The sequence below is a fragment of the Marmota marmota genome, unplaced genomic scaffold (assembly GCF_001458135.2).
Source record: "Marmota marmota marmota unplaced genomic scaffold, marMar, whole genome shotgun sequence".
Classification (NCBI taxonomy): domain Eukaryota; kingdom Metazoa; phylum Chordata; class Mammalia; order Rodentia; family Sciuridae; genus Marmota; species Marmota marmota.
This window is the reverse complement of record NW_026000223.1, coordinates 5,274,248-5,300,538: the sequence shown is the minus strand read 5'-3', so window position 1 is coordinate 5,300,538 and position 26,291 is coordinate 5,274,248. Positions and strand designations below refer to the sequence as shown.

The window sequence follows — 26,291 nt, the reverse complement described above, 5'->3', positions numbered from 1 at the left end:
CCAAATCCTCATTCTTGGTCAAGTAAACTTAGCACCCATTTCATGAAGCATGTCAGCCTCCTGTGTGTGATCTTTGTTCCTTCCCTGTTTGTCCTTTGCTTCCAAATCTAAGTAACATTTCAACTCTCCAGTACCATCTTGGTAGCACCGGATATTTCTTCTTTGGCAATGACCGCTTAGCTTTAGTTATCAGAATGTGTAAGCCACAATAATTTAACAGACGTGTAAAGACTAATTTATCATAGCATGCAATGACAGTGACTATTCCAAACAGATCTCATATGAAAACATAAGCACCAGGGGGCATTTTGTCACATTCTGCCCAATAGGTATGTTAATTGAAAGTTGGTTTTAGAATAGGATGCTTCATTTCATTTTGTATTTAAATGTAAAAAAAAAATCTAATTTACCACCAGTAAACAAGTGGCATCTGTTATAATAATAGTTTGTTATAATGATGGCCTCTTGGTCTTTATAAAAAGGGATTTACTTATCACAGGAAAATCTATCATGATCCTTCAATACTTACCCCACATACCACTTCATTCATGAGTTTAGATACCAAAACTCATCACCCTCCAAATTTACCCAGGGAAAGTCAACTTGAGAAAAAGGAAATGATGCCAAATAGTCAGAAGAGGAGATCTGAGGCCTCCCGGAGAACACAAAAGAGAGCTATAAAAGCCAAGTGGTACAGGACCATGAAACGGAAAAGCATATCTCCCTAGCAGCATCCAGAATCGCTGCGGACATCACTAAGTTCCAACTTGGAGGGGCAGCTACTAATAATGGCATGGAGTCCAGAAGCACAGCTATCTGGAAAATACAGGGTAGTGGAACAGATTACAGTCCACAGTCGACTGACATCTGTGACCCAATGTCCTCCTTTATCACTACCATTACATAATTCAGAGTCATTCATTTAGTTATTGACAAATATGTGAATTCTTTGACTACCAGAGGTTGTATTGAGTGCTGCGTAAAGTGATGTGAACAAAACCAAAATGCCCCCTTCTCTTCTAGATCTTACATTTAATAAGTAAATCCATGTCTTCACCCGAAAATAACACCATCACCAACCTCTAAGATGAAAAGCTTCCTGTAAGGCCAGTAGAATTAGATTCTGAAAGTCAGCACCACGCCCATGTCACTGGACAGAACAACCAGGTCTAAACCACACAGGTCTGAGGGCTGTCGCTTCACCTGTATTCTCCTCTGGTTCACAAATCCAGGTGGGAATTGCTAATTGTTCATTCCCGAGGTTTGCTATTTGTAGCATTTATAAGGCTCTCCCCGTCCTCTTGCCGTTCTTCTTTATTCTTCCCAAACAACTGGCCAGGAAGTAGGGGAAGTCTGACACTGGTCCACAGATAAATTATTCATAGAGAGTAGACAGAGAGTCCTGTGGGAAATGGCCTTGGAGACTGAAACGAAGACAGTCCCAGCACCTGGGAAGGAAAGAAAGCTTTCCTAACGGAATCTGGGCCCAGGGGTGATTAAAGTCACAGTCACCAGCAGAGATTTGGCTTTGGATTGAAAACTTACAGAAAAATAAACCATGCATGAAGCAAACTAGGCCAAGAAACTAGGAAATCATGTGCCAGAAATTTGATAAATAACAGATTCACACAAGTGATATATATGATAAGAATAATATGAACATCTGAAACCCTCATTTAACTTGACAAAATCCCATCCCAGTAAACATGAGTATACACTTCATTAAAAATAACAACAAAACTACATGACAATTAAATAACTGAATAAGTATTCTACACCACTAATAACAGAAAAGCTAAACAACATCCTAGAGGTGCTTCCTAAGAAAAAAGCAAAGGGTATACTACATCGCTACCCCTCCTCTCCACACTTCCTTGTTTTCCTAGTTTCTTTGACTTTTGCTTGGAGAGAAGACAAAGGCTATTTCAGCTACTACTGCACTACCATTATATCTTTATTAACTGATCTGTCTGTGGCTTCCATTCTTGCCTCCACACCCGACTCACCACCAAGGGATCCAGGAATGCCACTTTCTAGCTAGAAATCCTTTAATGGACTCAAATTCTTCCCAAGCCTCATTAAAGTCCTTTGTGTACAGAGCTGCTCCCTATCAGATACCCACCTCAGATCCTTCTAGGAACTCCAGCCATAATCCACTGAAGCCCTACCTACTGGATTCCTTTCTCTTCAATAAAATTCAAAGCAAGTTCCAACCTCAGGGCCTTGATACCTGCTGATCTCTTTGCCCAGAAGACCTTTCCCACGGGCATTCCCCAGGCTTCTCTCACTTCCTACTCAGGGCTCAGATCAGATATTGAACCCTTTCTAGAAAAGGAAGCCCCTTCTACTCACCCACTTTGCTTTCTCTGTTTTCCTAATACTTATCTCCACCTGATAGTCTTAAAGATAGTAATACCTATTATATTACTATACCTATTACATCAATATACCTATTACTTATCATATTTTTTGTCACTATGAACTTAGGAATTTACCAAAAGAAAGTAGTAGAAATGCAAATGAGGATTTAACCAAATTCAATTATTTGGGGTAGGAAAGGAGAAAGGAAGGGAGGGAGGAAGAAAGGAAAAAAGAAAGGAAGAAAACAAATGAAGCACGTCAAAGTAGCACACCAAAGAATAAGGTTTTGTTTCAGTAATTCACAATTTATCAATATGATAGCATTATACAGGCATTAAAATTATGATTTCAACAAGTGAAAACACAGAAAATGCTGATAAAACACAAGAGTCAAAATATAAAATTGTATGTTTAGTGTGATCTCAAATTTGTAAAACAAAATAGGATCACGAACTCATACATGCTTAAAAGATAGGAAGAAACACCTTATGTTCACAGAGGTCATAAGTAGAGCTAACTGTTCTTCCAAGTAGGTAATTGTGACACTTTTAAGGAAAAGCTTTTTTTTCAATTGATTTTATTTTTTTAAATACCCAACAGCAGAATGCATTACAATTCTTATTACATATATAGAGCACAATTTTTAAGGAAAAGCTTTTGTAATCTGAAACAAACAAAAACAAACAAAAAACAAAACACCCCACCCCACCCCCAAAACACCCTTTTATTTTTCATGTAGCACAGGAATTTTCAAATTTATATTTAGCCATTGAAAGTTTCTTAAATTCAAACTTATCTGAAAGCCCCAAGTGAAAAATGAATAAATAAGCAAAGACTTTAAGCCTGATGCAGTTATGAGGCTTTTTGAGCTGCAGATGGGAGGGACCAAAGCTGCCTAAGCTGGGCCACTCCAAGGTACCCAGTTTGTGTAAATCCAGAGAAGAGGAGGCACACCCTTCTCTGTATACATCTGATGCCCCTAGAGATGCTCAGTTCACAGCCTATGCTACTGTGTGAGCTGGCCCTGCTCTACAGCCTACCCCTCTCTCATCCTTAATACTATGGGCACACCCTGTGGTTTGCTACTAGGTTTCCATATTATATTCTGGTATACTTGGTGTTCATAGTGTCACAACTGAGGTCCATCAACCCAATGATGTCTATAAACAATCAGCACATTAGTAGGGTCCTAACTATGCAGCTGTTTTTTATTTGTAACCTAATAGTTTATCCATTTAACTGATGGCAGGATCTTTATGAGGAAATCAGTTTGGTATTTTCAGAGCTTATAAAAGTGACAAATTGTACTTAGATTTATGCTTTTGTCACTTAGAGAATCTTTAAAACATTTCTGATGAGCTAAGTGCTCCTAATGTAGAATAGTGTAATAAATAAGACACACATAGAGACATGCACACACACCTGTGTGTGTGTGTGTGTGTGTGTGTGTTCATGCTCACATTCTCCACACCAGCAGTTGCAAATTCTAGTATTCCTGGTGGCCAGGAAGGTAATATAAATTAGTGAGGTGGCACAGTGTGCAAGATAGCCATGTGCATTGTCTGCATATTAAAGACAAGAGACTATTCTTCATTTCCACAGAGGAATGAGCTCATGCTCATTTTTCTTAAAAAAGTGTGGCACTTTCTGTCTCCTTTTGCATTCCCACTTTAGACAGAGACATAGGTCTTTCTTAAAAAAAAAAAAAAAAAAGATAGCACACAATGTAAAATGACAATGAACTCATTTTTGCTCAAAAATCATTTTGGTTTTTAATGCATCATACTGGTCTTCAAATTTATGAAATACTTAGCCTCAGTGTCAGGAATTATGGGAGAGGGTTGACTTAGGCAAAATGTAGACCGTAAGACCTGTGAAAATGTGTTAGCACTGGTCAGAGAACAAGTGTCGCCACCATGGGAAAGGGCAGGTCCAGTGGGGCCAGAGTTCCTATTTTTCACAAGAAGCCAAAGGTGTGTGTTTTTAATGTAATATTTCTCAATTCAAGCATGATGGCTCGGGTCTTATAAAATATAATGTGAGGACCAAATAAAGCATGTTCATGAGTCAGATGTTGATTTGAACGCCTTCTCCATAAAAACCACGGGGCAGCAGCTTTCTGTTCCCTCATGAACACAATCACCAAGAGAATCTCAATGCCCTTCCCTGAAGTTAATTCATTTCCATTATTGGCATCACCCATTTCAGAATGTTCTGGTTCAGAGGTGTTATTGATTACTTTCATGTCTTTCTCATGGAAGTGACTGGCAAGCATCAAGCAACTTTTGACCTGTACACAGTATTCTGCAAGTATTATAAGAGTGTGCATAGACGCTGAATTCAGAAATTATTTTACAAGAGGTTGCCAACACTGGAAATCCCTAATTAAGCTCTTAACAAAAGCAATACAAATTTTCTAATTAGCATTATGGGATCAATACATTGACCACATTGAGGCTAACAGACCTCTGTATCACTGATCCAAATGACCTCAGGCTAATGGGTCCTCTCTCCTGACAGAGAAGAAGAATGTTTCTGAAGGTTGTTGGAGACATTCACCCCTCAGAGAAACAATTCTTCATCAAGATTCCCTATGCTGGGCTCGGATGGATAATCACAGTTAGGTATATTTGAAGAAACTAGTTACTTTGAGGTAATGAGTTTATGCATTTTCAGGATGCCTGCATCATTAGCATAGTGTTATGTACAGATGGTCTGCAATTTGTAGATTTTTCCAGTTTATAAACAAATCTGGAAACACAGACTATCAAAGACAATTAGATTTCAAGCCAGATAGTAGGTTCTTGATCAGTCATTCTGGTTAACTGGGCACAGAAGGTATGTAATTGATGAGCTAGAGGTTTTCCTCAGCAACAGGCAGCACCATATCATGAGATGGGGAGGAGACTCCTTTGGAAGGAGCACAGAGATAGGTGCTTTGAGAGAGATCATCTTACTTGAGACCAAGGTTACCTATGGGTAGTTAGTATGTATGGTAACTGTGCTTCACTCATTCTGACCTCTGATCAATCACATCTACCAATGTACGTACATAAACACTACACCTAAATGTTTACTGCCATTATAGCATGCCAGAATTCTCATGTTCTCATACGGTGGCACATGCCTCTAATCCCAGCAACCCTAGAGGCTAAAACAGGAGGATCTCAAGTTTGTAGCCAGTCTCAGCAACTTAGCAAGACTCTGTCTCAAAAAAAAAAACAAAAACAAAAAAAAAACTAAAAGGGCTAGGGATGTATTTCAGCTGTGGAGTGGCCATGGGTTAAATCCACAGTATCCCCACCCCCACAACAAAGAATTCTCATGTTCCTGTTCTAATTCTTAATATTCCATAAGAGAATGAAAAAGGTAGTTGTATTATTAAGCCTTTTAAATGGAAAAAATTTTTAAAAAAACAGCAAACATGAAACCATCCAGTTTAGAAGGAAGAGAAAGCCAATTAATAGGCCAGCTCTCCTCCCATGCAGAATTGCAAGCCCTGGACCTTTGAATTCTAGATAGTATCAACCTTTGGGTCCCATAGAAAATGCCCATATGGACCATGCATTGATGTTATATACTTAGTGCTCCTATCCCTCAATTCCAGTTCCTCTTTCTTGGAATCTGCCAGACTCAAGGTCAAATGGAATTGCTTAGATGGATTACAGATGCAATCTCAGCATTATGACTTTTGAAGTTTCAAAATTCTTCTACACATTGTGATCCTTTTCTTACTGCCCTACTCATTGACAAGCTCCTTCAGAACATGAACAAAAAATCTTGCTTTCAGGCCAAGGGAGGGGGATATATTATTTGCTTTAGGTCAGAGAGTTAAGCATACAAAGATATGATCTGAAAAGAGTGACACTTGTAGTATAATCACTTTAAATACAGATATGACCTAGTGGAGTGATGTTTGTTGTCTAGTTATTCTTAAATGCATTCTGGAAACTGCTAGTATATCATAATAGCCACTTGTGGATTTGAATTTCTTATGGAATTTCATTTATTCACTCAAAATATAAGAGGAAAAAAAATTTTTTTCCCCACACTACTGTCAAGGATGACTTGGGAAAGCAGCCATGTTTCCTGGGACAGGGTAGAGATACAAGGCCATGTAGGTATGGTCAGGAGACCTCAGCAGTCCACAATGTGGTCACTTCTCACACTACCTCTCAAACCTCTTGTGAGGTCACAATGTTGCCAAGATCAAGTATGATGGGATTTATTTAGAGGAACAGAGGGCAGGTTAACATATCATTCTGGCTCTTGGGCATCTAAACTGAGATGCACTCAGGGATAGAGGGCTAGGGGCAGAGTGGGCCAAGCTGAGTTAAGACAGGATACCACAGGGACTGAGAGGGATCCTCTGACCTTCCACACCCTAGGACAATTTATCATTTACCTTAAGTCACACTGTGAGTTTTGATCAAATGGATCGATTCCCAGTCTGATAACAGTAAGATCTGGCATTTCTTGAGTGTTTACCACATGCCAGGTATTCTTTAAAGCACCGCATGAGCTGATTTGAGTGTTAAAATATCTCTATGAGTATCTACCATTATTAGCACTCCCAATTTACAGATAAATAGTCAGAGATTTAAGTACTTTGACCAAAGTCAAATATATATATAGATATGTATATATGATATGTATCATATATATAACATATATATGATATGTATAATGTATGTATAATATATATATATATATATATATATATATATATTAGTATGCATATATATGTGTGTGTATGTGTGTGTGTATTTTTTTTTTTAATAGTAGAGACAGAATTTGCATCCAAAGCTAAGTCTTGTTCTTCCTTTTAACCATTATCCTTAGTCATAGTATCGATTGCCAGGTTTGGGTGGTGACCACACACTCTTTGCAGAATTACACTGAAATATAGAGGTTTATCACCATTGAAGATAATTCTAAAAATATAGTTTTGACTTTTATAATGATTCCTAAGGAACAATGGAAAAAATCCTCCCTGACAAAAGCAACATTGTAGAACAAGTGTATTGTCTCACATGACACATTAGAGGACAGCTCTCAATTGAACACAAACCTTGTAGTTGGGGTATACTAACGTGACAGGAAGTTCAGAAAGTGACTGAATTATCCTGACATTAAAACACTACTCAAATGTAACATGTGTCCATGCAGTGCTCATAAAACATCATGCCAGCCTTCTCAAAGTTATGCAGTAGTTTATTTTGCCTTTCTGGCAATGAGGAGAAATGAGGGGAACAAATAGTCCATGAGATTTTGCTGTGAAGATACAGCCTGCAGTCCTAAAATATTTCACAAGACAAACTGTATCCAAGTCAAGGGGGTGACTTAAAAGAATGCATTGCTCTTTTCAGAAAATGGACAAATATTTCTGTTCTTCTGTTGGTTTTGGATATAAATGCAATTCTGAAGATGTGGTAGCCATTTTGTTAGCATGAGGAAAAGATAAGGAAACAGCAGAGATAACTTGTCACTATCTTTAGCCTTGCAAGTAGACACATCAGTATCTATACCTTCTTGTCTGATCCTCACAACAAAGTAGGCAAAAAAAACCCTATTTTTCCCAATTTATGCATGACATGATTTACCTAAGGCTACATGAGTGGGGAATGGTAGTCGGGGAATTAGGAGCCTTCAAATATCTTTTCTATCAGGAGGCATTAGTCATTTTCTTAAGCCTCCTAGTGACCACACAAAGTGCTGCCCCTCAGCCATTCCCATGATTTGACTTGGCATTGTCACATGTATCTTAACCAGGACTTAACTATCACATGGAGTGACACTCCTCTGTTCATAATGAAGCACATTATCTTCTAATGTTAGTTTAGGTTGTTACTTGCTCTGCCACTTTCAGAGTAGATGTCACCTGTCCTCCCTTCTCTCCTGGATAATATTTCCTTCGGGTTATTTATAACAGCATTACCGCGTTTCCCCTTTCATCGGCTTTTCTTTCTCGACTGTATGGATTGATTTTAAAGCCACCTACACTGCAGTTTTCTTCAATTTAGCTCCACTTATCTGATTATGCATCACAAAAGGAAGCAGGAATTCAGCTTAATTGTGAAGCCACCACAGCAGAACCAGGCAAGTGGTAGAAACCTGATGATCACAGGCAGAATCGCACACTCCCTGGTGCTGAATGGGATGACAGACAGGAGTAACTCCGCACAAGCCTGAATCCTGACTGTGGAGCGTGATGTTCTGACGCCGTGTGCCTCTCCTTAGATCAGCGTTGTCCTTTAACTTCCCTGCTTCAGTTATGAAAGTCAGGTGCAGCCTCATGCTATCTTGTAAAATTTATTTTGACAAGTAAATGGGCTCTGGGAAAGGGAACATCCTCATCTACTGTTTACCAAGACTGTAACATTGTCACGAGTGAAGAATGAAACGTGTTTACTGTAATGTACACCGTTCCCAAGAATGATGATCAGAGGAGAGGAGAACATTACACAGATGAAGCACAAATACGAGAATGGGGAGAGATGAGCAATCAAAAGACGATGTGTAAGGCAGAGGAGAGGCTGTCATCTGCTTTTTGGCTGTGTTTCCCAAACTGTGACAGATCTTGCTGTTTAGCTAATTCTACCTTTGCTCGTTCCCATCTGTGAGGGAGGAAAGAATTCTGCTTTTGAATCTCTGATGAAGCAACCCTTAGGATGATGCTTCCCAGGCTTCATGTCCTGAATGCTCCAAATATGCCATTTCATTCAAAGCATTATTTCTGGGTGGGAGGAACTCTAGTAAGACTCCATGACTAGCTTTCAGAGGCATTCTTTAGTTTGGAGGGACTGGGGATTGAACCAGGGCTTTGCCCATGCTAGGCGAGCACTCCACCACTGGGCTAGACCCAGCCCCCTCAGAGGGACTCAAATCTGTTTCTATACTAACATTTGCCCCATCATCTCAGGTATGTAAATAAGGTTTTGAAGTGGTGGTGAGGGGATATTAATTAACAGTTACCATTTTTGTTGTTGTTGTTGCTTGTTAACATACAATATATATTCAAGTGCTGAGAAAATAGCCATTTTACTAAGGATCAAAGCATTAAGGGTTCCAAACATTCATATGAAAGCCAGTTTTCAAAGCTGACTTCTACGTTTCACACAATTAGATAACGATACGCAAACATGTATCACTTACACAGAGATATACACACCATCTGAGAAATCAAATAAGAAAGAATAAGAATGTCTCCATCAGCCACAGTGAAAGGCTAATCATGTAATGATCTACTAGGAAAATTCAGGGACAGATATGGATTAGCTCGGCTTCCATATATTGGGTGGCTAGGAAGAAATTAGCATAATTATGAATTTGTTCCAATTACAGAAGGCAATTATCAGAGACCAGCTTACAGCATTATCCAAATGAAATCAGCAAAGTGCATCTGCATTCCAGGTACATGCCTCCGAGTTAATGGTGCTTTAAAAAAAAAAAAAAAAAGGCTGTCTTCTCATTCTTTTCCTTCCCTTTGATTACTGTACACACCATACAAGGTTCCTTTCAGATCACAGACACAAAGCCACCATGAAAGAAGAAAAAAACTATACACTGCAAAGAAAGAAAAAATAATCATGCTTGATATAATAACACAACTTCAAAATAATCCTGTTCGGACTCTAAAGTCTTGTATGGATAATTTCTCTGTATCCGTGGTTCAGAGTCCTCTTAAATTTTACACAGGAGCTCACAGAGCCTTTTGTGTTCTCTCCAAAATATTGATTAGGAATAACAGTGTGACTAAGACTGTCGTTACTTGCTCCAAATGAAAGTTCTTTGTGTAGACACACAGGGCATCTCGCAAAGGCATGCTCACTGCCCGTTTCCCTGGCCTTCCCCGTTACAGATAAAACCTGATGCCTCATTAACTGCCCCTTGTGTGACACGGGCCAGGTGATGCTAAACATGTTTTCTAAAGCAGGTGACAGATCTGCTCTCAAATTGTTGAACTGAAAATGCACTTCTATTTAATTAGCTAAGATAATACCATATAATCTAATACATACATAGTAGAATTTGCCCAGCAACCAAGGAAACAACTATAAGAGATACTGAACACATTAAAGACTAGTAAGAGACACAAAAGCATACTTCTATTGAGGCCAAAGAAAATGGTTTTACTCTTAAAAAAGGATGGTAGGCTCCCTGGAACTGCGGTAGGGAAACAGGAGAAAGGAAGAAAGGGAAAGAGACCCATATTTGATTTATACGGTTGGCCCACTGTGTGTCAGAATACTCTAGGCCTTTTCTCATCTTCAACTACTTGATGAGGTGGACATTATTAACTATGTGATTTATAGTTAAAAACATAACTGAGCATTAAATAAACTAAATATGCAAACATATTAAAAATCATGGCATCTTAAAAAAAATAAGCTACATGAAATTCCTTTCCCCCTTCATTGTCAGAGATCTTGAATTCTTCACTGAATAGTGGCCTCTCTCACCATATTTTAATACGGCTTCCACTCCATCAGTTCACGGAAATGGTGAGGTCAAGTTGTCCTTGGTGAGGCCAAGTCCTACTTGACTTTGGGGTGTAATAAGTGAGTGTTCTCCAATTGGTTCTTGCCCTGTTTGTATAACACCAACAACTCTGTCCTGCTCTCTGGCCTTTTTCTGCACTGTCTCTTTCGCTGGCTCCTTTTCCTCTGTTGAAACATCAAGAGTTCCACTTCTGCAGGTCTCTGGGACAGCCCCTTCTTCACAGCTCAGCCCACAATGTCTTCCTGCATGATCTCATCCAGACTTGTGTGTCTACTACAGAACATTCCCACACTGACATCTTTAGTTCACTGACTCTCCTGAGCTTCCACCTCTTCTATGAAGATGCTGACTCGACATCTACTTTTGTGTCCTTCAGAAGTGAAGTACTTCTAACTTAGCATGTCAGACTGGTCTTGGAGTCTCCCCCCACCCCCGACCCCCACCAAACCTCCAGAAATAAGAAGAGATAATTTTCTTACCTTTCTGACATGAAAACATTTGAAACCTCATCTGAGAAGAATGTGCTTAAAAAAAATTAAAGAATCGTGGACAATAATTTAGGGAGGAACAGTCAAAGCTAGTAGCAGACTAGGACAATAATTCAGAGGGTAAATTAAGGTGAGTTGAACTGGAAGTTTTAGGATGTATATGCAGTAAAGAACTGTGGCAAGAAGATGAGGATGAAGCAGGATGAACAGAAATTCATGACTAACCTTGATATAAAATTTAAGGAGTGGGGAACTAATATCTTGCATCCATATTTTGGAATGAGACAAGTGATAAAGTGAACACTAGGCAAAATGGGCACTTTGGGATGCTGTACTGATATTTACTGAATGATTATCATCTTGGTCCCTCATATACAAAGAGCATCCTGAAATCAACAGAAGAAAGAGGGAAGGAGGAATAAGGGAAGGAGATAGAAAGAAAATTGAACAGAGCAAGAGAAAACTTGGCTAAATATGTGAACAATTAACTCAGTGATGCATAAAGTTAAGTATAACTTTAGAGTTAAATAATGCAACATATATACCTCATGAACTCCAGACCCATAGAGTAAACCACTTTTGGGATATATTTTTTCATGTCTTAGGCATAAATTATACCTAAAGCTGGAGGCATAAGTAAAACCATGCAAAAAGCACAAGATGGAGAAACAAGAACTCTGAAAAAAGTCATCATTTTTAGACCAGGAAAAGGAAGAGGAAGCTACAATAATTTTGCTAATCATGAAGAAAGAGCTAAATCATAAACTTGTGTGTTATGTAAACAAAAAAGGAAAAAAGAAAAAAAGAAAGAAAGAAAAAGAGAACCATTTTAAGTATTGAAAATCATTATCAAAGTCAAAAGTAAATTCAGAAAAATCTCAGGCTTCAATTCAACATGAAGCTCCTTCTATACTATATTACAATTGGTTTCAAGGATTCCACAAGTTGATTTTTAATGAGAATAATAAGCTACACCTCAACCCTGTGTTATTTTTCCTTAAGGTGTAGTCCCCCCACCCCAACTCCCCTTACCAGAGGTTTCACTTTCCATAGCTTTGGTTACTTGTCCAAAAACACTGCATGAAAACTTCCAGGAAAAAAAAAATTAAGTTTTAAATTATGAACCCTCCTGAGTTGTGTGATGAGAGCTACTGCCATCTGGCTCTGTCTGCCCTGAGCATGAACCATCTAACTCAAGTATTCTTGAGTAAATATATCCCCAAAGTGACTTACTGTTCCGGTTTGGAGCTCATGAGATATCTATGTTATATTTTAAGCTTAACTATATGCATCACTGAATTAATTATTCACATACTTAGCACATTTTTGTTTTTCCATTATATCCGTTCTGTATACACTGCCTGCCTTTAGTCACTTAGTAGCTGTCTTGGTTGTCAGACCAACTGTCCCCATAGTGACAGTGCTTGTATACAGTATTCAGTACTGTCTATCATTTCAGGCATCTACTGGGGGTCTTGGAAAATATCTCCCATGGATGGGGGGACAAGTATATTCACTATAATTACCCCAGAGTCAGCAAAACAAACCATAGGCAGACAAAATATTAAACTATAATAAATGAAGCCACTAAAGTACCATAAGAAAGCATGAGTGAATATTTTTGGAATATTGGAATGTGGGATGATTTCCTGCATGGCATAAAAGTCAAAAGTCATAAAGATTGAATTAAAATTAAAATTTTAAAGCCCACTAGAGCAAAAGATGCCACAAACAAGGATAAATACAAAACATGTTTACAAAATACTTGCATCACAACAAAGTGTTTTGATATAAAAATGAAAGGAGAATTTGAATATATTTTACACTTAATAGAAATAGATGCTGGTCAACATGCAGTACCAGTGTGTACTGACTCAACTATCAAGACTAGTTCTTAACATACAAAGAACACCCTGAAATCAATGAGGGATCAACATTCCAAAGAAAAATGATCAAGGTACTAGAGTGGATTATTTAGAGGGGAAAAATACAAATGGAAAACTAACCTAGGAAAAGTCACTCAACCCCACCCACAATGAAAATTAAAATGAGATATTACTACTGCCTATTAAAATGGAAAATACTCAATCTATTTAGAGTTGGCAGAGGTATAAAGAAATAGAAGTTCTCATTCACTTGAAGTGGTAAGATTAAGTCAGTACATTCCGCATGTAGAATACCTTGCAATTTTTACAAGAGCTAAAAATATTTATATAATGTCATGTAAAATTCCACTGGTTTTAAGTAGAATAATCATTCGTAAAAAACCCTAGATATGGGCTAAGATGTTCATCACAACTTTGTTTATAGTAGTGAAGTAACTGTAAAAGCCTAATTTGCTGATTGATTAAATAAATTACGGCACACTTATGAAACCTAAGGCAATCACCAAAGAGAATGATACATTTTTATTTTAAGAGAATGGGAAATAGCTCCTTTAGGTAACATTTAGGGGCAAAAAGCAGAGTACAAATCTCAGTTTACTACCTCTATGTTCAAACAAAAGCATATGGAAGGCAGCTTACTAAATATTTGAAATTTTGCCCCAATACACTGGTAGATTACTGTAATTTTACATATGAGTGATTCACCAAATATTTCTGGCTCTCTGTTTTAAAGGTCTGATTGCACTTCCATGTCCCTTTGTACTTAGGTAGTGTTATGTGACTAATTCTCACCAATGAACTGTCAGGGACTTCTTAGTACTAGGACAAAGTATTTATTTCTTGCATTACACTCTCCCAGACTTCACTTCTTTCTTCTCTGCCATGAGAGCTCACAGATTTGGGTGGAATAACTGCTCCAGCTGCTTTTGGTAAGCCAAGCACCTAGTTGATAAATGACAACCACATAGCAGGAAAGAGAAATTGGTACTTGTTGCTGTCGGGCACTGAGATTTCCAGGTTGTTACTTTATCATCATCTGGCCTATCCTATTTTCTACAATCTATGTTTATAAGCAGGGGGGAAAGCCATTTTCATTAAGCAAAGAATATACAGTCCCAAGTTTGAAAAAAAAAAAGTATACTTTTACTCCTGATCTCTAAAAAAAAGTAAACCAATTACCTTAAATGACATATCTTTCTCTTCTATAAACTAATACATTAAGTAGAAAACCATTCATTTCTTGAGAGCTAGCAGGCTGATGGTCCCCCATCTCATTTCATCTTCATAGCGATGCTTACCTGGGTATTTCAGGCAACTACTTGAGTTTTACATAGTCTTACACAGGGTAGATGCCACAATGAGCCACTGTGTCAGAACTGTAGGCTCTACATCGGGCAGGGAAATTTAAGCGACATTACACTACTTTACAAGTCATATGGGCTTCAGGTGACCATGCCATTTCATCAACAAGATTAAGCTTTTCATTGTTTAAATAACACAAGCAGTTTCACGGGTTACAAACATTCCAACAGGAATCTAAAAAGATGTGACTTTGCATATCCAACATTTTCTCATTGGGGACCATGTTTATGTTTCTCATTTTAATCAGCCTGGTCAATTAAATTGGACAGTTTCCTATTTGTTTCCATCCAGTTTACCCTCCTCCTCTTTGCATTCTGTTTTTTTATGAACTATCTCAGAGCTGCTGTTTGAGCTTCACAACACTATAGGGAATGTTTAAAAAATAAACTAAATTGCCTTCGTGATTTTCTTTTTTCTTTTTCTTAACTTGCTGAAAATGAGATTTTTCTCAACAGCCTCAACTCCACAGCCCCCTCCTTCCTTTTTAATTTAAATTTTGGTACTGAAATGAGTTTACAATATTCCATTAATATCACTAGGGGAGATACTTGTTTCCCATGCAATGCACAGATTATTCTACAATTCTCCTATCCTTCTGTGTTATATGACTTCACTGTTGCATATATATATATATATTATATATATATATATATATAAAATTTAACAGTTTATTTGCTTTAAAAAACCCACCTTTCTGTAATGCTTATTTCTTTAGAAGCATACATTTATAAAAAAATTAAAAAAATAAAATTCCCATACAACTCTCTCCACTGTGAACAATTATTTGGATGAGATGATGATTGTAGATTTACCTCAGGGCTATTGGAGAGTTGACTCAGTCCCCAATAACCCACTTAACACAGGAAAACCATGATCAAAATTGTCACACAAAAAAAGTAAAGCACAGTCAACTTTAGAATTAAACATTTATTCATTTAATGAAAAATAAATGTACATGTGCATATGTTAAATGAGTATATGGTTCATAAAGAATCAACTTAATATAGTGAAAAACATTAATGTACTAGAGCATAAAGGAATACATTACATTCCCACCAATAATTCACAAATCGTACAATTTACATAGAGGTCACTGAGAGTTGATTCTGCCTAGTAGTGGCCTATTAAGTTACAATGGAATCTGCACTCTCTTCTTTCTCCATAAATTGAGAAAAATGGCACCCTCTCTCCCCTACGTCATGGACCTCTTAGGAAGTTGAGACTGAAACTGGGCCCCAATTCCTCTGTAGAAGTGTAAAGTTATTGATGAGGTAGCAGGCTCCAGGAACCCACGTTCTCAGAGGGCTTTACTTTGGATGCAATCTCAATAGTTCAAAAAGAGGACGACAGAACAATAGCCGTTGGTGGGCCCTGCATGCCACTCAAAGAGTCTGAACCACCTTGAAGGCAACAAGGAGCCAGGGAAATATGTCACCCAAGGAGTGACAATGGAGCTCCTCTTAAGACATCATTCTGACAAAGTGGATGGTGACAGTGACACTAGGGATTGAAAAGGCCAGATAAAAAGTCATTCCTTCTATAAAGAGAAAAATAATAGTGATATAACTAGCACCATGTGATTAAGATAGAAAATAGATAATAGAATATCTAAAATGTATAACACAGTTGCTAACTAGTGATATAATTAAACATGACCAAAGGATTAGGGAAAGACCCTGAAGAAATAAGCATGACTTAAAAGTTCCTGGCTTAGGCAATTTAAGATAAAGGAATCCATATCCCTTTCATTTCTTTCGTCTAATTGCTCTGGTCAGTGTTTCAAGAACTATGTTAAATAGAATTGGTGATTTGCTGATGATATGATTCTATACCTAGAAGACCCAAAACATCCCACCAGAAAACTTTTAGAACTAGTAAATTAATTCAGCAAAGTAGCAGGATACAAAATCAACACCCGTAACTCAAAGGTATTTCTGTATATCAGTGACAAATCCTCTAAAAGAGAAACAAGGAAAACTACCCCATTTACAATAGCATTAAAAAAATGAAATACTTGGGAATCAACCTAACAAAAGAGGTGAAAGACCTCTACAACAAAAACTACAGAATGCCAAAGAAAGAAATTAAAGAAGACCTTAGAAAATGAAAAAATCTACTTTGTTCTTGGATAGGCAGAATTAATATTGTCAAAATGACCATACTACCAAAAGCACTATACAGATTTAATGCAATTCCAATCAAAATCCCAATGACCTTCTTCATAGAAATAGAAAAAGCAGTCATGAAATTCATCTGGAAAAACACCCTTATTTTTAATACCCTGAATAGCTAAAGCAATACCAGACCTTAAAGTATACTGCAGAGCAATAGTAACAAAATTAGCATGGTATTGGCACCAAAATAGACTTGTAGACTAATGGTACAGAATAGAGGACAAATATTTTATAATTGACAAAGGTGCCAAAAATATACATTGAAGAAAAGATAGTCTCTTCAACAAATGGTGCTGGGAAAATTGGAAATCCATACGCAACAAAATGAAATTAAACCTCTATCTCTCACTATGCGCAAAACTCAACTCAAAGTGGATCAAGGACCTAGAAATTGAACCAGAGACTCTGCATCTATTAGAAGAAAAAGTAGGCCCAAATCTCCCTCAAGTTGGATTAGACCCCAACTTCCTTAATAAGACTTCTATAGCATAAGAATTAAGATTAAAAATCAATAAATGGGATGGATTCAAACTAAAAAGTTTCTTCTCAGCAAAAGAAAAAATCAGTGAGGTAAATAGAGAGTCTACTAATTGGGAACAAATTCTTACCGCACACACATCAGATACAGCAGTAATCTCTAGAATATAATAAAGAACTCAAAAATCTAAACACCAAAAAAAAAAAAAAAACCCAACAACAACAAATAACCCAATCAACAAATGGACCAAGGAACTGAACAGACACTTCTCAGAAGATGATCTACAATCAATCAACAAATATATGAAAAAATGTTCAACATCTCTACCAATTAGAGAAATGCAAATCCAAACTACTCTAAGATTTCATCTCACTCCAGTCAGAATAGCAGCTATTATGAAGACAAACAACAATAAGTGTTGGAGAGGATGTGGGGAAAAAGGTACACTCATACATTGCTGGTGGGACTGCATATTTGTGCAGCTAATATGGAAAGCAGTATGGAGAATCCTTGGAAAATTGGGAATGGAACCACCATTTGACCCAGCTATCTTACTCCTTGGTCTATACCCAAAGGACTTCAAAACAGCATACTATAGGGACACAGCCACATCAATGTTTATAGCAGCACAATTCACGATAGCTAAACTGTGGAACCAATCTAGATGTCCTTCAGTAGATGAATGGATAAAGAAAATGTGGCATATATACACAGTGGAATATTATTCAGCATTAAAAAAGAATAAAATCATGGCATTTGCAAGTAGATGGATGGAGCTGGAGAATATAATTCTAAGTGAAATTAGTTAATCCCAAAAAACCAAATGCTAAATGATTTCTCTGATTTAAGGATGCTGATCCATAATATGCTATGGGGGAGGGGGTGGATGGGAGGATTAAATGAACTCTAGATAGGGTGAAGGGGAAGGGGAAGGGAGGAGGCATAGGGGTAGGAAAGAAGGTGGAATGTGATAGTCATCATTATCCTAGGTATATGTATGAAGACACAAAGGATGTGACTCTACTTTGTGTACAACCAGAAATATGAAAAATTGTGTAGTATGAATTGTAATGCATTCTGTTGTCATATATAAAAACTGAAATATTTTCAAAATTCAAAATACAAAAAATGATAAAAAAACGAGGATCCAGATTTTTCAAGGTCAAATGCCTTTTGTATACATGTTCTTGTTTAAGCAGGGGGGATCATTTCAAAGAATTGATCATTGACTTAGATGAGTGGACTCACCCAACCTAAAATAGACACTCAAGCAAGGTGCAGCTAACAATGTCTCTGGTTTGAGAATAAAGCACACTTTACACCAGGAGGGGAATCATCAATGACAACAGTGCTTGTTTGTGAGCTTCAGGTGGGTGGTGATGATTTTATAGGTCAAACTACAAAATAACTTTGTAGTTCTTGAGTTAGGATGAGGCTATTTTGTCCTCTAGGAAGATCTGATTTTCCATTGTGGTCAATAAGTGGAGTACACAAACATCACAAGCATCACATCCAGAATGTCAGCACTCCTGCACAAGAGCAATCAATCATCTCTGGATGCAAGATAAAACTGTACCTGCTTAATATTGAAAAAAAAAAAAAGGTCAACATCTGGCTGGCGGTCACAACTCATTTGTTTATATCCTATTCTTTTCAGTTTATAAGCCATGCTTTTGTTAAATATTAAAATTTGTAAGAGGCTTTTTACTTTGTATTTTCAAACCCACCACCTTTCATCTGCATTTTCTGATGCAAAAAGGGCACATCAAAATAAACAGCCTCTCAATGTTGCTTTTAATCATTTTATGAAGTACATGGTACTTGGGATAGAAATGAGGGCATCATGTTTGGGGATAATTATCATCAAATTCTTTCTCCTATATTGTAAAACATTCTCTCCTTCTGCCTTTCTCTCCCTTAGTTTCTCTCTCCCGCACTTAAACTTCCACACTGTGAGAACTGCACACCTCTCTGATCAACAATACCATGACCAGCACCCCAGTGTGTCAGACTTGCAAAGAAGGTTCCCAGGTACCTTCCTTATCTTCCTATAGATTTTTTATTTTGTTATGAATATTCACATTACCTTTAGGACAAAAGGCTATAATCATCCAATGTGCCACAACACCACTGTAATGAATGGTATAGCCCTGCCTGGTGCCTGAGAGCAGAAGGAGTGTTAGCTTACTGGGTCTGTTTTTAAGGTTCAACAAATTGGAATAAGGACAGAAAGGATGCTTGGCCAGGAAGTGCTAAAAAGATTGGATAATCATTTTCTACCTGGCTTTGGCTGCCTAAAGACTAGGGACTTGTCATCTCTATTCCTTCAGTTTGAGCAATGTATCTGTCATGTATCAGTTGCTCCTGCATTCCATCCCTCATTGGTGCATCTGCTCACACTGGCCAGTAATAAGCAACTCTCTTTCATGATGCCCTACAGGAAATGCATGGAAAAAGCCTTGTATCTGCTGCAAACTTGCAACTGCAGATTGACTGTTTGTGACTTCTTTCCCATTTTAGAGCTGTTCATTTACAGCCTACATTTGCTTACATAAAAATATTAGTAGGGGTGTGATAAATTTACCAAGGGAGGACTTGGTATTTCCTGCTCTGGGTCCTGCATCTTTCTCTTCCCTTTCGGATCCTGGAGCTCTGTGACCCTTTCCCTTCCCCTGCAAATGTTGATTTTGCTTTAAACAAAGACTCATCTCTTCAAGCTCATATTTTTTACACAAATCACAGAGTGAGAGTTGTTGCTCACTTTCTCATCCACACATTGCAATCCCTATCAACCTTGGCAGTAATGCAATATCACCAGAGGGCATCACCTGCTTTATGAACTACTGCAACTTCAATAAAGCACAGGCCTGCCTGTACTATTCCAGTCTAGTTTGTAAGTCTAACTACAGATGGGCTGCCAGACCGCATCTTATTATAGAACCAGATTTCCCTTAAATCAGTCTAAAAGACTGTGCACAGTTTTTTCAAAAGCTTTTGTTTTGTTCCCTTTTGATTCTATTAAACACAAGAGATGTGAAGACACATACTTCCAATGTGTTTGCTTCATACAGGGAAAATGCTGGAATTGATACATGCTCATAAGAGTAATCAGCTTTGGCAGCAGAAAATGTGTTTTTCAACCCATTATCTTTTTTCCCTATGAGAAGATGATATTGGCAAAATGACGCTATGTCCACAGCCACAGGATCTGGAGGGGCCAGAGTGGTACCATGAAACAGGAAATCAGTGGAATGTACCAGGATAGTCTCACGATTCATTGATGGGGTCCATTTAGGATCCCTAGACAAGCAACCTGCACAGTGAGAAAATTAGAAAATAACTAACTACATATATTTTATTTCAATTATTAAGTAATCTGCACTTCACCCATGACTGAGGGTAGTTATAGGAAAGTGGTGAAATGTTGTGAGTCAGGGACAGGTAGTTAGATTTCAGCTGATCTCTGGGCTGACATGAAAGCTGATGTATTGTGCAGACTGATACAGGGCTATTCAGATGTCCCCTGTTCTGTATGGGATCATTTGGCAGATGGATCAATCTAGAAGAGGGGGGCTAAGGAACCTGAGTAGTAAGTCTAAATCATAGAAGGTCAGGAATGAAAGCTAATCATTGCATAGGTAAATGTAAAACCAATGGATTTCTCTTTTTCCATGATTTCTTTCCTTCAAACTCTACTAACATGGGTCCCATTCCTGTCTAAGTCCTTCTTAAGAATACCAACCTAAATGAAACCAGAAGCAACTAAGACATCAGCATCAACTTGCCTAATCTAAAACATGGATTCAAAGTCACCCTGGATATTCTCTATTCTCACAAAAGAAGGTCTCATCACTTCAACCATTAGAAATGAGCAATGGATCTCCTATGTCAGTAGCCTTTCTCTACACCAATGAATCTCATAAACATTTCTTGTTTGAGGTGACTCTTGTTTGAGGGACAGACAGCACTGTGCCTTGCAGTATTTAGGCTAAAAGGAATGGCAGAGGAATTTACTAGTCATTTTGCTGCTGTTTCTATTTACCTAGGACCATCACCTAGTGATTGGAACTCCTAAATACTCACTTTAGGCCTAGAGACTTGCGGGGGTGGAGTGGGAATGGAGGCTTGCTCTAAGCCCGGATAATGGAGAAAGAAAAATTAGAAGCCAGCAGAGTGGGCCACTGGGGGTTGGCTGTTGTCAGCTAGAGTTTGCTATAAATAGATAGTCCCAAGGGGAGGGTTCCATTTATTCTCACACCTCCTCCCTAGCTGACTAGTCGCATGGCGTGATTTTATCTAGATGGATTACCACACATGTGCAACCTGGCTCCCTTCTGGCTCCCTTCCTTCCCATTTCCCTTGTATTACAACACAAACCAACTCCCAGCAGAATCAGAGTGATGAAGGAGGATCTTCAGTTCTGCATACATTACAGGGATCACTACTAAATGCTTGGGTGATAAACACCACTGGAGAGCACAGAATGCTCCAGGAGAAAACGATCTTTAATGGAGATACTCTTAAAAGTATCTGCATGGGGTAATGCTAAATATCATGAAGTCTCCGTTACAGATCACAGACCTCAAATACATGAATATTAAAGAAGAAAGCAGTAGCGAAGCAACCAAAAATGAGTGCAAGAAGCTACTGGAAAAATCACTTTTGTTGTCTCTTTTATCAGGCCAGTTCCAGGTAAAACCATGATAGATAAAACCTTCTCTTTAAGATTCATCATCATACCTTTTCACCCTTCTCAGGCTCCTTAATCATTCCATTTCTATCATGTTCTTCCAACAGTGAAAAGATCTGACAATAATTACTTTAAGTGTATGTGTATGAAAGTGATGCTGGATATTTGCATTTTAATTGGGAAAAAAGATTTAATGTAAGGAGTGACTCTTCAACAGTGGAATTTCAGGTAAAAATGAGAAAATGAAGACTAGGTGAAGTTTTGGTTTATAAAATCTTTTAAAAGTACCTACATATGGTTTTCTTTATTCATGCAGTTCTCTTCTTCAAGGCTAATCCAACTCTAAGTCTCTTTCCTCTCTGAGAATGGGTGCTGTTGACTGAGGGAAGTGGGGCTACTCATAAGGTACATATATCAAGCCTTTTAAATATTTACCCTGGAAAACTTTGGTTACTACCCACACTCTTCCACATGCAATCTCCATAGCTTCTGCAATGACCTCAGCCATATGGTGATGCCATTTAGATGCCATTCTCATTGAACATGCATGTGGGTGTGTGAGCAAGACACATGCTTGCAACATGAAATTTCAAGTTAAAAAATAAATGGAGGAGCATAACTGAGTTGCTGTAGGACAGAAGCCACCATAAAATATAACACACATGATTAATCTAAACAAACCTCCATTGTTTTCATACCATATCACTTGGTTATGAGTTCCATCTTGTTCAAGTTTGATTCTGTGATCATATTGTTGTGTCATTAGAATAATAAAAGACATAAATCTTCATTTCATGGAATTGATCACGAACCTAAGCAAAGAGGAGGTCACTTTACCTGCTGTATTGTCTAAACAAATCCATCAAGGGATCTTGAGTCGTTTAATCATAGTGCTGTCATTTGGTTTGGGTAAGCATATTTTCCCTTCATTAGATTTAATATATAATCTCATTATAGAAATCTGACACTCTGCACTGACTCTCAACTCATAAATCAGCCTCTACTTCTATTCCTAAGGCCCAAGAAGGAAAAAAAATAGCAACCAAGTGTGATAATAAAATGCACAGTATAACATTATTCCTTGCCATTCCACTCCTTATCCTCATTGTTGATTTATCTAGTACTATTGCCACAAGGACTATCATGCTGACTTCCAGTTTTATATGTAATCAAACATTTAAAAATATGTCACTCATGAATCATTCCAAAATACCACCTAACTTTTCCCCATCTAACCATATCAGCTATTTTTTCCCTGTATAACATCATCCAACATCTGGGTGCTCATGGGCTATCAATATATCCATTTATGGAGTACCTAAAACATGTCTTGTATTTTGTCCAGTGTTAAACAGAATGTGAAGGAGTAGCAGACATATTTTCTGGCTTTAAAGATGGTGTAATACATTGTGTGGGAGGTAGGAGACTATGATTTTAATCCAAATAAAGAGCTTCTCTAAACATTGATATGTACATGTTGGCATATCTATAATAAATAGACATAAAAATAACCTATTTGCTGACATAACCTTTTTCTACTTAACGTTTTTAATTTAAAACTTTTCTTGTATAGAAAAAAGAAGGGATTTCTCTTTTATAACATTTTGACCCTTCAAGGATCGTTGATCTATTGAAGCCATATAATAAATGCTTTAAATCCAAAGAGAAATGAAACTAACTGAAGATGATATGAGTTTATTACAAATAAGAAAAAAATTAAAATGCGCTTGTTAGTTCTCATGTAATAAGAGCTCACATGTGATGCCTTCTAGCATAACATGGATACAGTCATGCTTTTGGTGGAAGGGAGTTATTGAGCAATATCTTTAAAACCTTTCCCTCTGGCTGCCTAACTTTGTTAAGCTTCATTTAAATTTTCATTTTACTTAGGTAGTTATAATTGTGTGCCTGGTTGATCCAATAATTACTTAAAGATTAAAAACTTCCTCCTCTAGATTTCAAATTTGTAGATGATCTGCAGATTTTCAGTCACAATACCATGTTAGGCAAAGTCCTGGCAATGCTCAAGAGTTAAAACCAGAACTTAGCCCCTCAAACTTTTTGGCCACAGGGATGCTAAATCTTCATATTACCCTCTGTGAAAATGGAGATTTGTATAAATACACATTGTCCCTAAGAATCTGATCTGGCCCATGGTTAAAAAACAAATAAGCAAAAACAATAACAAGAAGAATTGACCAGCAATTTCAAATTTTCAGCCAGGTCCTGGTGTAGATGAAAATGGTTCACAAAGAGTAAATGGTTTTATTATTTAAAAAAAAAATGTGTGTGTGTGTGTGTGTGTGTGTGTGTATCATGAAAAAGTGATGAATATGGTTCCAGACAATTACGTCAGAAAATTAATAATACTTATTTTGCAAGAGATCTGTGTACATATGTGCATATTATTTGAAAAACTGCTGGAAGGCCAAGCAAGGCAGTGTGTCTGTAGTCTCAGCTACTAGGGAGGCAGGAAGATTGGTTAAACCCAGTAGTTTGAGACTTACATACTGAATTACATAGCAAGATTCTATATAAAGAACAAAAATGAAACAAACAAACAAAAAATAAGCAAACAAACAAAAATATAGAAACAAAAAATTGCTGGAAGATACAAAGAATGAGAATATATATGGGCACTTAATGCTTTTATAAAGACTGAAAAACTATAGCATCAAATTCCACTCTGAAATGTGCTACCAAAGCTTCTCTGGGTGTGCTCTACAATAATGTATGTTCTGATGTTGGTATTTATGTTTCAGAGACTACAAAAATAAGGAGAGAGAGAATGAGTCCTGATTAGGATCACACCCTACAGTGAGAGGTGCAGCCCCAACAAAAGGATTAAGGTTGGCACTATGGAGGTTTAAAGGAAATGGCTGACCCTGTGGTCTGATCAGAGGACAGGGAGGAAGAGAACAAAGGAAAAACAGGAAAGACAGGAAGTGGTGCATATTCAGGGGGAGAACTTGGGAAGTGTTCAACTCTTAATGCTTTTCCCTAGAATAATGGGGGATATCATGTTTGATCCATAATGGTAAATTTTTGCTTTGTATGCTGGATCACTCTTTTTATAAAGTGTCAGCTTCTCAGTAAACTTGATATACTTAAAGCACTGTCTGTTTTTATTCGGGAGGAATAAAGTTGAAGGCAATAGAATGAAGAGGACCTGTTACCTATGCCCCACCCCCACCCCAACTGAGATTCTGTGCACTGTAGCAGTTCCAATAGGTCAGGAGCAAAGCACACAAACCATAGTCTGTGCTGGAAAAGGGAATGGAGAGAAGCACATGGCACCGCCAATCAGCTGAGAGGCAGATGGCTCAGGCATGGATGTGAGCCAGATTCCGTGTTCTCAAATAAAGAAAGAGAAGGTGACTCTGGAGCAGGATGGATGATGCTTGAATCACATACGCAAAACTGAAAATTAACATGTTCTTTTTGGTGAACACAGAATGGTTTAATATCAGTAGAACCTAAGCTGAGAATTACCCAATGCAAACTCACACAGTGTTTTATATAAATTTATGACCAAAGTTTGGCCTAGGTTTATACTATTCCACTTTAGAATATAAAATTACATCTAGTAAAATTGGTGAATTCTAGACAAAAGCATGCACATTAAACAATTTTATTATTATTTGACTGTTGGTATAGTTATTTCTCTTCCATGTACCATACTGTCTAAAAGGACTGCCCTCCTAATAATTTATTTGTGTCTGACTATTTTACCTTCCTTCTCAACATTTTAAAACACTTACTATGTATACCATAAATCTGAGACTTAGTATCTTCTCTCTTCTGTTATTAAATACTCTTACATATATTCTGTCCTCTCAACTGAGTTGAAAATTCTTTAAAAGAATGACATCTATCTCTGGGGAACTCTAATGGTTACCTAGGTTTATCAGAAAACATTCACTATTAAAATGATTACCATATTGCTTTTCCTTATGCATAAATGCAGCAATGCTCAATGTCACTCTCATAGAGCAATGAAAATACAAAATGCCTTAGTTATAAAGCCTCTTATCTCTATGTATGACTCCTTAGATACCAATTAAAAGAAATGGGTATTTGCCCAATGTCACTGTTATGATTTGGGTATAAGACATCCCCCCAAAGCTCTTGTTAATACAGAATTATTCATAAGTATATTATGAGAGCTGTAACCTCTTAAGTCCATCCTAATTTGAATGTAGGCAGTTGGGGCATGACTGGAGGAGATGGATCACTGGAGGTGTACCCCAGAATGGTTGATCTTTCAGTGTTCAATGGCCCATCTCTTCTCTTCTCTTCTCTTCTCTTCTCTTCTCTCTCTCTCTCTCTCTCTCTCTCTCTCTCTCTCTC

The 26,291-nt window shown here is 37.6% G+C and overlaps 1 protein-coding gene across 11 annotated transcripts in view; it reads right to left on the bottom strand.

Annotated features, from left to right (window-relative positions):
• Unc5d (unc-5 netrin receptor D) overlaps nt 1-26,291 on the bottom strand; it is a 499,601-nt gene that overhangs the window by 111,649 nt on the left and 361,661 nt on the right. The gene's annotated exons all lie outside the window — the stretch shown is intronic.